An 11552-nucleotide genomic window follows, 5' to 3' on the forward strand; every position below is an offset into this window, starting at 1 on the left:
CATTTGGTATTCAGCTACTGGAAAGTGCAAATTGCCAAACTCTGGACCAATTACTTCTGGTAAGGAACAACAAATACAGTCATAGCTCTTTGAGGAATGTAAATTAAATCTTAGGAGAGGAACTGCTACTAGCTAACCATGTCACTAAGTAGGATATGTAATGAATACTTAAATGTTATTTTAGAAATTTTTCAAGTGTGGTCAAATCAGGTCACAGCTTCTAGTAAGTTTCACCACATGCAGAAATGAACTGACAAATACTTAGGATCAGAGAATAATATGTCAAGCAGTTCAGATACACATCATATCACCCAATTTCAATCTAATCTTTCATGAGCTTAAGGAAGATTGAGATGAACAGGAAAGATTTCCTTCTGCCACAGCAACTCAACAGTAAAACAACAAAATTTCTTCCTCTGTGAGAGGGGCACTGTGGTCAAGAAACCCTAGATGGAGAATGGTGAGCACAAGATATGTAGGTTAAAGCCATTTTGATATGTTTGATCTAATTTCAGAAAATCTGAAACATTTAATGAAGAAAATTATACATAGTGTTTTTAATAAAATTTTTCTCTTGCTGCCAGCCTTATTAACAAACGACATTTTCCATCATGGTAACCTTTGAAGGCCACATCTCCCCATAAGAAGGTCCTTTCATTCAGTGAAGCCACTTCTGTTCTGAAGATCTTATACTGTAAGTACACAAGCACAGCTGACAAATTGATAAAGCGAAAGGTGGGGTAGGATAAGAAAAGAAGGGGCAGGGGAAAGTAATACAATACCAGTGAACATAAGCCTGTTATAAAGAAATACATTCATGTCTTTTGTATCTCTGCTCAGACTAGGACATGATTGGTTAAGAAAGGCATTTTTAGGAGGCAAGGATACTGTTCGGATTCCAAGATACTGGGCCAGTTTCAGAGTCAGAATTCAAGAGGCATCATACTGTGCTTTTTTTTTTCCTGTATGACTTTTCCTTCATAAATCTATGGTTGACTTGGAAGTAAAATCTTAGCATGTTGTAAAAAGTGGCTAGTTAGATGATTTAGGTTAGCGTTCTGTAGCATTTCTTTTAGAACGCTTGGTTCAAATAAGTCACAGAAAGACCTAGCAGAAGAATCTGGGGTATTGTTAGTTAGGAATTTGCATTACAAGTGGGCCATTGATGAATGACAGGAGGTGTCTCTGTTAAAGGTAATGTAATGATTAGTATGCATCGTGCAAATCTACAAGTTCAATTTTGGAAGCAAAGAGGCCTGGACAATTTTTCTGCATAATTAGCTAAAATTAAACTTAGCATATGAAACTTTAGTAGGTCATCCATTCTGAGAAGATTCAGTGCACTTTAGACTGTGGATAGATATTAAAATTTTATAATCCAAGCCATTTATTTATTTATTTATATAAAATATATATACAGAGGAAATTTATATACATATATATATGTACTCAGATTAGTTGTTTTTGAAAATTTCTCACAGTTGTTTATACTTTCTATTCTGCTATAAGTATGGTTGGTTTGACTTCTTGAGCATAGTACTTCTCATCTCAAACATTAATTACCCTGCCTTGTATGCACTGGTTTTCCAGCCTCTGAAGCCCTCCAGCCAACCATTAGAAAATAGTAAACAGAAAATCTGCATTATAATTCAGTGTGTTTAAATGGTGACTAATGTGCCTATGAGTTAATTTAGATACAAAAACTTCACATTTATTGGCACTGCAGTGGCAGGATCCCTCTTGCGCTGGCCATCAACATTTGAAACTGAAGATGGCATCACAGTAGGGAACCCTGATCTCTTTGGACTTTTAAGCTACTGTCTTGCAGCAGCATCCATGGGTAAATCTCCATAAGGAATGTAACCTGTATTGTCTAAGTGGGGCTCTTTGATAAGGGTGACTGATCACACCCACGTCACCACCTCTCCTTTTATACATGTCATATTGTCAACTTGCTTTTGTCGCAGGCTAGGCAAGATTAGCTCTTCAAAAGGTTATATCCTCTAAAGTTAACAGCTAATGGCCTCATCTTTTTTAACAACAAACAATTTTGGAATGAAACTGTCTTTTCACTGCCTTATGCACATTTTTCTCCCATCTTATAGTTCTCTATCTTGAGCACTAGCTACAAAGGAGTACATAAAAAGTTGCAGCATATTATCTCTATTCCCTAATTCTGGGAATGGATCTTTTTGAATTTAGTTCCCAAAGTGTTTCAGCTGGGAAAAGTCCAATAGATCAAGTTCAATAATTGATTTTTTTTTCCCACTTGTTTCTTTCAAAAACCCTTCGTCAAGTTTGATATCAGTGCATGGATATTTTTGGTCACATAGAATTGGGGTTTTTTTCAGAAATAATTAATTTTTAAAAATCATTTATCTGTAATAGCAGGGAATACGTGCAAGAGAATGAATTAGTGGCATTGCACAAGAGGCAGCCATGCTGGTGTTGCCTAACTTTTTTACTTCTGTCTTTTTTGCCTTAATAATATTTCTCTAATATAGATTTTGTATGTGTAATATATTTTATTATTTCTTCTTTCTTTCCCTAATATTTATTCAGCTACAGTCTGCAAACTGGCTTTGTATGCTTTTGTGTCTTTAAATATTTGCTCATATAGGAAGACTCCTACATGTACATTTCTGGTGATGATTCTAATGAGGTACCCCAGCCTTCAGGGCACAGTTCTGTCAGCAGGTGCTCCATACAAAGCAATGTTCAAGCTTGCAGGTTATCTTCACAATAGTGTAATTTTCTGGAATGATTCAGCGTGCAGTGGGGGAAATACTGGCATAGGGCCCAGAGCACTTAAGCATCTCTTTTTCTTCTGAACTAATCTTTACAAGTTAAATACCACATGCTTCATAATGTAAGTAAAAAGTTAACATTAATAATACGGGTGAAATTGTGCTGCTACCATTTTCATGATGGCAAATTTTCCTCATGAAAAAAACCCCAAACCCCAAACCCACTCCTCAGACCCAAAAGATCGAGTTGCTACTAGACTTGTGATTACAAAAGCAAAGAAGTTTAATCTCAATTTTAAGCTAGATAAATTTACTTCCAGTCCTCTTTTTTCACTTTATTTTTAGTTACAAAACAAGAAATAAAACTTATTCACCCTTTTGAGTTATGCAATGACTATGCACAGTGGTCATCCATTAAGCAAAGAACTCTTTTTGCACTTACAACACCACGTATAGGATACAAAAGCACCATGAATTTCATATACATCATATAATTTTTTTACTTACAATGAGGAATTATTAGAATACTGAAAAAATGAAACACTTTATTAATTCATTTGGTATTAGAAATCCTTTATAATCCTATATAGAAATCTTTTTGTTTACAAAATAAAGTATGAATTGAAAGGCTCTTATAATTAGAGGGTTTGAATTTTAAACAGAGGTTAAAGAGAATGCTTTCTATATTGTTTTCCAAGCTTCCCTTTTACAAGTTCATATTTATACTAGAGAGATTGTAAAATTTTAGTTAAAAAAAAAAAAAAAGAAAAAATCTTCTGGTTAAAAAGCCAGTATGCCAAACAAAATTTTAGTCAAAATGAAGCCTTTCTTTAATCAATATTTTGAAAACTTTTGTAAGTTTTCTCAAAAGAACAGGCATAGTCTTTTTAAGATTACAGCTGGGATCACAAATTGTTGTCATCTCAGTATGCTGGTCCTTAGAATAATTGCAGCCCTGAGTCCAAAAGTGAGTTCTGAAAATGGTCTTTGCTGGAAAGCATTTTAAAATGATCTTCCAGCAGTTAAGGATATCAATCATCAATCTACTTTTTGACAGTACCTTGAGTCAGTGTTCATCCTGGTAAAATCAATATTAAGTTATACAGTTAGTACACACTTTGACAGATTTCTATTTCATACCGACTGCCAGGAATTACTGCCAGGGAGCTGGTGGGGAGCTGGGATGCTGGAGCTGGAGGCAGCGGTGGGGAGGCAGGCAGGGCAGGTGGTAGAAAGTGGTTGTACCTACATGATGCAGCTTACCTCGCTTTTAGTTTTAACATCAGCCATGTTATAGTCAGCTCAATGAGAAGCTGAATTCAAGTTAAACATACTTCCCATGTACTTCAAAATCTTTCTGTATTAAAAGATCTGACATGACTTAATGTCTTAAAGACCAGCATACCATGAATAAAAACCAGCATGATCAATTAAAAATTTGGACCAACTGAATTAAATCTTTGAAACTAGTTGATAAACATTTCCAATAACAAAGTAAAAGTCAATTGGTTACAGCAATTTACTATAATTAATATTATCAAATAGGAAAGTTTCAAACAAGTCTGAATAGGATATTCTGAATAGGTTAAATGTAAACTCTTTATTAGAAGTCTTCAGTTAGTGGACAAGATATTTCACTGATTCATTTAAAAATGTTCATTTAAAGTCAGTAGAGGTATTCTTGGTGAGACCAGATGAGAACCTGATCCACTGTATTTTTTCTGTTGTATGTACTCAGGACACTGATCCAGATTAGGATATCTAGTCAATATAGTGCTAGATATAATTGCTATTTACGGATGGTATCTTATCATTGCAGGATATCTGTAGTGAAGATTCTCAGATTAGTCATGTTTTTACAGATTTCTTTCATGAGATATTTTAATTTTTTTAAATATATGTGTTTTCAAAGACCATATGAACATCTACTATTTATGAAACACATTTTTAAAAGCTTCTTTAAAAAGCTTTTTTTGAGTTCAAAATTTTCTCTGAAACCATATTTTGCATGAAGAGCAAATGGTGATTAAGAATTCTCTTTGAAGTTGAACACTTGTGGAGAAACAAATGAAACATTTTATGCACTTTTCTCTATGCTTTCAGCTAGCCAAAAGTAAAGAATTTGCAGATGGTTTAGAAGAAGGCGGGAGGGAAGGAATCAGATATTTATCTCATTTAGAAATGAAATTGTGCCATAATGGTGAGATTTTCATGATGGATTTTCTTTTGAAATACAACAGAAATAAATATTGCTCGGTGCATGAGAAATCTTAGGTTTCAGGAAATTTGATGCACGACAGCTTGAAATCAACAACCAAGATAAACAGCTGCTCCCTGTGAATGAACGAAATATTTATTACAGTGCTTGTCATGGGGGAGTCTCGGGTGCCATAACACAAGAACAGAACCATACGACTCAGAGGCACAAAATATATTTTAGTTACAAAGAAGATGGGATAATGACTTCTGTGCTCAAATCCCTATTCTAAGCACATTACACGGTCAGGATAACACAGGCCCCGGGTCTCCCTCTGCCTTTAGTCCATCTCAGAACTGCACCGTGGACCAGGAAAAGAGGACATGAATGCCAACTGTCCTGGCTGGCAGCCCAGGTTCCTGTGTGTTGCTACACCTCAAGTCCAGACTGATACAGGGTACCAGACACCCAGGTATGAGTGTCCCCTGAGGACAGCTGTTTTTACTCGTTATTGCTCTTTAAAAACAGATTGTCAGAATAAGCTGCCAAAGGCCTTGATACTTATGTAGCCCCAGGCTGATCTTCATGATTTTCCCCATAGTCAGAGATAATTACAAGCCATTACTTGTGTTGCCATCATCTTCCAGCCTTCTGCCACAAACAACTTACAGAGATATCAAGCTGCTAATAGCTTGCCGGTGTTTCCTTATTTCCTTCCTGCATGTACCTAAATCACTAGAACAGGACAATTAACATGTGTCTCGTTTAGCAATGCTCTCGGTTGGGTATCCCCATGACATTTATCTGTGCATCTCTGTTCTCTGAGCACACTCCAGAACCACCTTATCAGTTAGGGCTGGGCAGCTGTTCTTGAGGTCCCACCTAACCAAGTGATGCTTTTGGGTGGGCTTTATCTTGACACAAATGCCACTCAAGGAGACAAGACTTATTAGCAAAATCAATTGTAGGTACTGCTTTGGGTGATGAAGCTTTGTTGACCATATTATCAACTGACAGCTTTGCTCTGAAGTTGTCTGAGCTTCAGAAACCACCGTTGTACTGTAGGGATGGTTATGCAGTGATAATTCCAAGTTAAATATGTCTGTTACCAGCACACGTTATTTCCCGAAGACAGAATTCCAAATCAGTTCTATACATAATTAAAAATGTTATTTAAAGAAAAGACAAACCCTTGTCCCTTATAAAAAGCATGGCAGGTGGTCTAAGGCTGCTTAGCAATTTTCCTGGTACTATTTTCGCATTTCCTTTGAAATCACTTCAGACAAATAGCATCATATTTAGATGCTTTATGAATTTTGGTTTTGGATTATGTATTATGAGATGAGAATAAATGGCTTTCTAAATCCAGTCATAAGAAGTATTCTGATTTGTAGCACAGGTAGTCGTTGGACTTACTAGGTTTTCTGAGGATTTCTGTGAAAATAGTTTCAACTAGAACCAGCCTGAGACTTTGTAACAAAACAAGAAGATTGATTTTAGTGATCTGAAAACAGAGGGGTAATTATATTCTCATTTTCATGTTCATGATGTGCACAATTCTCCTATTTAACTTTAATGGGTGTTGCAAGTGAAAAAAACATATGCAACAAGGCAGGGAAAACACCAGAAAGCTGTTAGGTTTGAAACTCATTGTCAGATAGCAAATATTATTGCTATAAATCTTAACTTTCACAGCCAGCAAGAGCTGCAGGCTAGACTAGAGAAAGAGACAGGCACGGAACTGTAGCTGTGCATTAAAAGTAACACACTGTACATTGTTAAAATATGTATTGTGATTAAGTTAATATTGAACTGTGAATTTTATAACCTTTTCTGATTTTCTTTTCCCCAGGCAAAAATCAACACTTTTCTAACTGCAGTATCCTTCACAATTCATTTTCTGTAGTGTCAAAAGAGGTGTATTAAACACTCTGGGAGAAAACACACTCTCTGATATGGTGGCAGCAGGGTGCATATGGTTTCATAACAACATGAAAAGCTCATCTTTCTTCCTCTCTCTTTCCAGGAGCTGTGGTGGGAAGGGTGACACAGAAGTGAGAGTGCACTACCTGCAGTCAGTTCTCAGTGAGCTGTGAAAAAAGACGGCATGGAGGAGTGCAGGGTGTATACTAAGTAACATCTGTTCCTAAATGGATGCAATAAGATCCAACCTGCTTAGCATAAACAGAAACATGTCAAGTTTAATAGGGTAGCAGCAGGACTCAAGGTAGAGCATGTGGAAGTCGTGAAAATAAACGAGTGGAGCACTAACATTTGTGACACCAGTCAGCTGCTTAACCAGGCTGGTGCACTCCCAGTGACATGTCCATTTATTAAAAACATAGGGAAAAGGTGGGATTCTAGCCATTTGACATAATGCAGAAAAGAAGCACTAGAAATTGTGATTTACAGTATGTCTTCATAAGAAGTCTGGGAAGCAGGTATAGTGTTTTCTCTTGGCTTTTGACCCAATCAAAAATTTTGGGGTGTGAAGCTGAACAGTTAAAAAACATGAAAATAAAAGAACAACAAAGTTTTCAACCAAACAGAGAGTTGGAATGGAATTTGAAGGGGTAACCAGAGAAAAACCCTTGCCTGTGCTTTCACAGGAATTTTTTTCAAGAACTAGATCTTTTGTTTTTCTGATATCTGGGCTTTCTTAAGGGTAATGATTTATTTTTTCTGCTTTTACCCAGCCTCTTCTGCCACCTTTGTTCAAGTTCAGCAAATACTGTGTACATTTAGATTTAAATAAAAAATATAAACTAGATATAAATATGCACAGATGTTCATTCCTTTCTCAGAGGAAAAGCTGCCCCATTTTAAAAAAGCCCCAAGCCTGAAAGCTATCTAATGAAGCCTCAGGGAGGGAGGGAACTGAAAAGGAACAGTCAAAGTGAAAATAGATGTTTCAAGCTAAAAATTAAAGAAAACAGGTGACACAAGTGAAAAGAAATACTGGGAGGGTGATTGAAATAATATATAACAGAAAAGTTACATTTACAGGTAATTTGGTGAATTAGTTGAGATGACATTTGCGACCATGATCATTTTAGCCCACAGCTTTACATCAGCGTGCCCTCACCTGTATCACTGCTCCACACTAAATGCTCCCTGAAGGAAATATCTCAAGCACATCTCCTGCTTCAGCCTTTAAATGCAAGTTTTACTTTTCCCAAATCAAGCTTCTCTAGAAGAAAAAAATATATGATTTTTTTTGTGTCTTCCTGGAAACACTACAGAAACTGTTACATGTTGGACAATTAATATTTTTTTTTTCACTAGTAGGAAAACAGAGAGAAAAGGCACAAAAAAGATAATTCCCCACTTCTCTAAGAAAAAGCAAGTCTGTCTCTATCAGAAATTGAGGTTTTGGGGAGGTAGTTTTGTACTTCCCTGCAGGGGGAAGTAGCTTTATACTGCTTTTCCACCAAGTACATTAAACATAAGTCTTGCAGCTTCATCTTGCTTTTCAGTCATTCTTCACTCGCCACACACTGAGCAAAATTTGACTCACTCTACGCTGGTAGTGCTTTTAGTGAGTTACCGTGAAAAACAGCATGGCATTTTAACCTAACAGCATGAGAGCAGATACATTCATGCATCTCCACTGGAAACAATATAAAATGGGATGCAGATAATATTACCAATGCTATATGCATGGTACTGCCAGCATCCTGTGTCATTAACCAAGTGCTTGTAAACATTACAAAATACAGACACTAACCCACAGATTTTTCTTTTTTTGAAGTTTGATTTTGTGAAGCCCCTGTGGCTGGCAGCAAACTCTGCAACATTCAAAGTGCCAGATGCCAGCTTGTTTTGTTTTGCTCTTTGGTTTACAGATGGATATCACTAAGTGGGTGCAGACTATCAGGTTTATTCCTTTGTCTTCGTATTTACTTGCTTTATTTGTTTTCATGCACAGGTAATAAACAGCTCTCTGGTGAGCTGTCAGTAAATCTCTGGACTGCAGTGTATAATGTGGCAGTCCTTACTCTGAATTAATTAAAAGGCAAAATCAGATCAAAGCACTCTCACGGTGGCTGTGGAAGAAGAGGTATCACTTTGCTCTTAGGATACTACCCATGAGAATAGGTCTGTTATTAGGGGGCTCTGGGGTTTTTTGTGTGATAGTGGCGTGGAAAGCAGGAAGGGAGATCAGTGTTAGGGAAAAACAAACTAGCTGAAGCAAACTTTTCAAAGTTCGTTGATAAAACAAGCTCCATTCTTCATGGTGAGGAGAGAAATTGGAAGAAGTATCCTCAAACATTTCAGTTAAAGTGTTTGATCTCATTTTGGAATGATGTGATATGCTTTTAAATTTTTTTAAGATCAGTTTTGAAATGAAAGTCATCTTGAAACAACCACTTTTTTTCTGAAAAAATAGAGTAATGCCTTTAGCTAAAGCCAGAAGTTAGCTCTTCTTGCTTTTAAGGAGAAAGCTATGTGAGAAAAAAAAAGAAGAAAAAAAATAATCATGGAAGTGGAATATCTTTGAATAAATCCAGAAGCGTCGCAGTAAAAATTAACCAATATTTGTAAAGTTCTTCTCAGAGGTAGCACATCATCTTGCTAATGTAAAATTCCATTTGTCTGGGAAGAATGGATTATAAACCATATTAATGGTATGCATTGTTTTAAGCTTTGTTTTGAAAAAAGAATAAGTAGTGGTTCACAGTCGATGACAGATCCTCTCAAATATGGAGTATTAAAGTTTGAACTCTGCTGGCAAGCTTTTTTCAAAACAAGTAAAGTAGACTTCATCTTGCATTACTTTCAAATTCTGCAGTGTAGATAGCTACATCTGAATTAGACACATTCACCTCCCTTTATAGGAAGTGCAGAGAGATAAGTACAATTCATCTCACCATGAGATAAAAACGTGAAATGATTAGTTGAACCGTTACAAAAAATGGCTTCTTCCTCTCCAGCTGCTCACAGAATTAATGGTCAGGTGTAGACATTTATATTATAGACATAAGTAATTCAGTTTAATAAATCCTCCTGTGGTTTCTGGTGTTTCTCAAGTCCATTGCAGTCTTCTGTGTCCTGGGCTGCTTCAGGAGTAGCCGCAGTCCCTCGCTGCTGTGGTGGGAGGATACAGACCCTGGTTGGCAGGCAGAGCTGGAGGCACAACCTTGTTCTGGCTGAACATGCCTTTCTAAAAATTACCCAGCTGACTCTGGTAGACCTAGAATAGAGTAAAATCTGTAGGATAGAGTAGTAGCTCTTTAAATACTTTGTAAATCTGCTACTGATGATTACCAGATATAATGTTTAAGGAGACTCCAAGCTCCAACTGGTTTACAGGTGATTAGGCCTTGTGTTTTGCATATTTTCAATAAGCACTGTCATTCTGATCCCAGCATGAGCCTTGTATTAAGTTTGCTTAAGGAGTAAAAAAATATTAACACCTACAGTATTCACACCAACCCCCTCCTATCTTCAAGTGAAGTGACAGCAGTACATCTTTCAAGTTTAGTCACTGACCTGGCAAAAATACTGTGACATAGCTGACAAATTTTCTTTTCAGTGCAACAACAGTTATTTTTTTCATCAATAAATTCTTCAGTTCCAATAGAAAGAAAACTTTGGTTGATGCATTTGGTTGTTTATGGAGGTTTTGTAAATGTCTGTGGTCTGGGAGTGGAAAATGGTGGAAACTGGTTTCATTGGTCTCTGGAATTCCTCTAGCTTCACCTCCAAAGGGTTTAATCTACTAGATTTAGTTTTCTTTCCAAATCTTAAATAATTTCCACTCTGTATGGCACTACATTAAAGCATGCCAAAAGAAAATCCCACAGGTTTAAGACAATTAATAGCATTCTTTGGAAGGTACAAGGATGGTGTTTCCTACTTGCCTGAAGAAGGCAGAGTTGGGACAAGCAGATCGACAAAACTCACAGTTGGATGTAATAGCTGATGAGAAGAGAGCAGAGGAAAACACTGCTGTAGGACAGGCTGAGCTGAGCAGCAGTGAGAGAATTTACTTGCTGATAATGATGTATATAATGTGTTACAATAAAGAAGAATGAAAGACACAGGAGAACTAAAACTGACTGACGAACAGTATATGGACTTTTTGTCAGAGACCTCTAAGGTGAAAGCAGAGACGCTGCTGCAGTCTAGCAAGAGTTTTTCGAGGAATTACTGTTGCCAGAAAGGCAAACGACAGCTTCATTTGTTGAAACATTTGATTTTGAAATACATGTCTTAATTTTATGATTTACTTTGTGAAATATTTTAATGACTTTAAAAGTCATGGCGATATATAAAATTGCTATTGTACATAATTTATTTTAATTTACCAGTTAACATTTGATTTTTATGATCATACAAATTATATTAAATGTAATTATGGTTAAATTATTACAATGATGATATAAACTATTCTAACATATTTTAACAGACTTGATCATTGGTCAGGTTTCATACCTACACTAAGTGTTCTTCTGGATTGCTACTCGTATAAATAGATATTGGGTACAATTTTCTGAGCTAAATCTCCCTTGCTGCAAACTAGGCAGATTACATAATTGAGAAATGTTAATTATTAGTCTCTTTTTACAGTAATACAATATTCTATAATATAATTTAAAACTGAA

This window comes from Calidris pugnax, unplaced genomic scaffold (genome assembly GCF_001431845.1).
Source record: "Calidris pugnax isolate Ruff unplaced genomic scaffold, ASM143184v1 scaffold69, whole genome shotgun sequence".
In the NCBI taxonomy this organism is placed as follows: domain Eukaryota; kingdom Metazoa; phylum Chordata; class Aves; order Charadriiformes; family Scolopacidae; genus Calidris; species Calidris pugnax.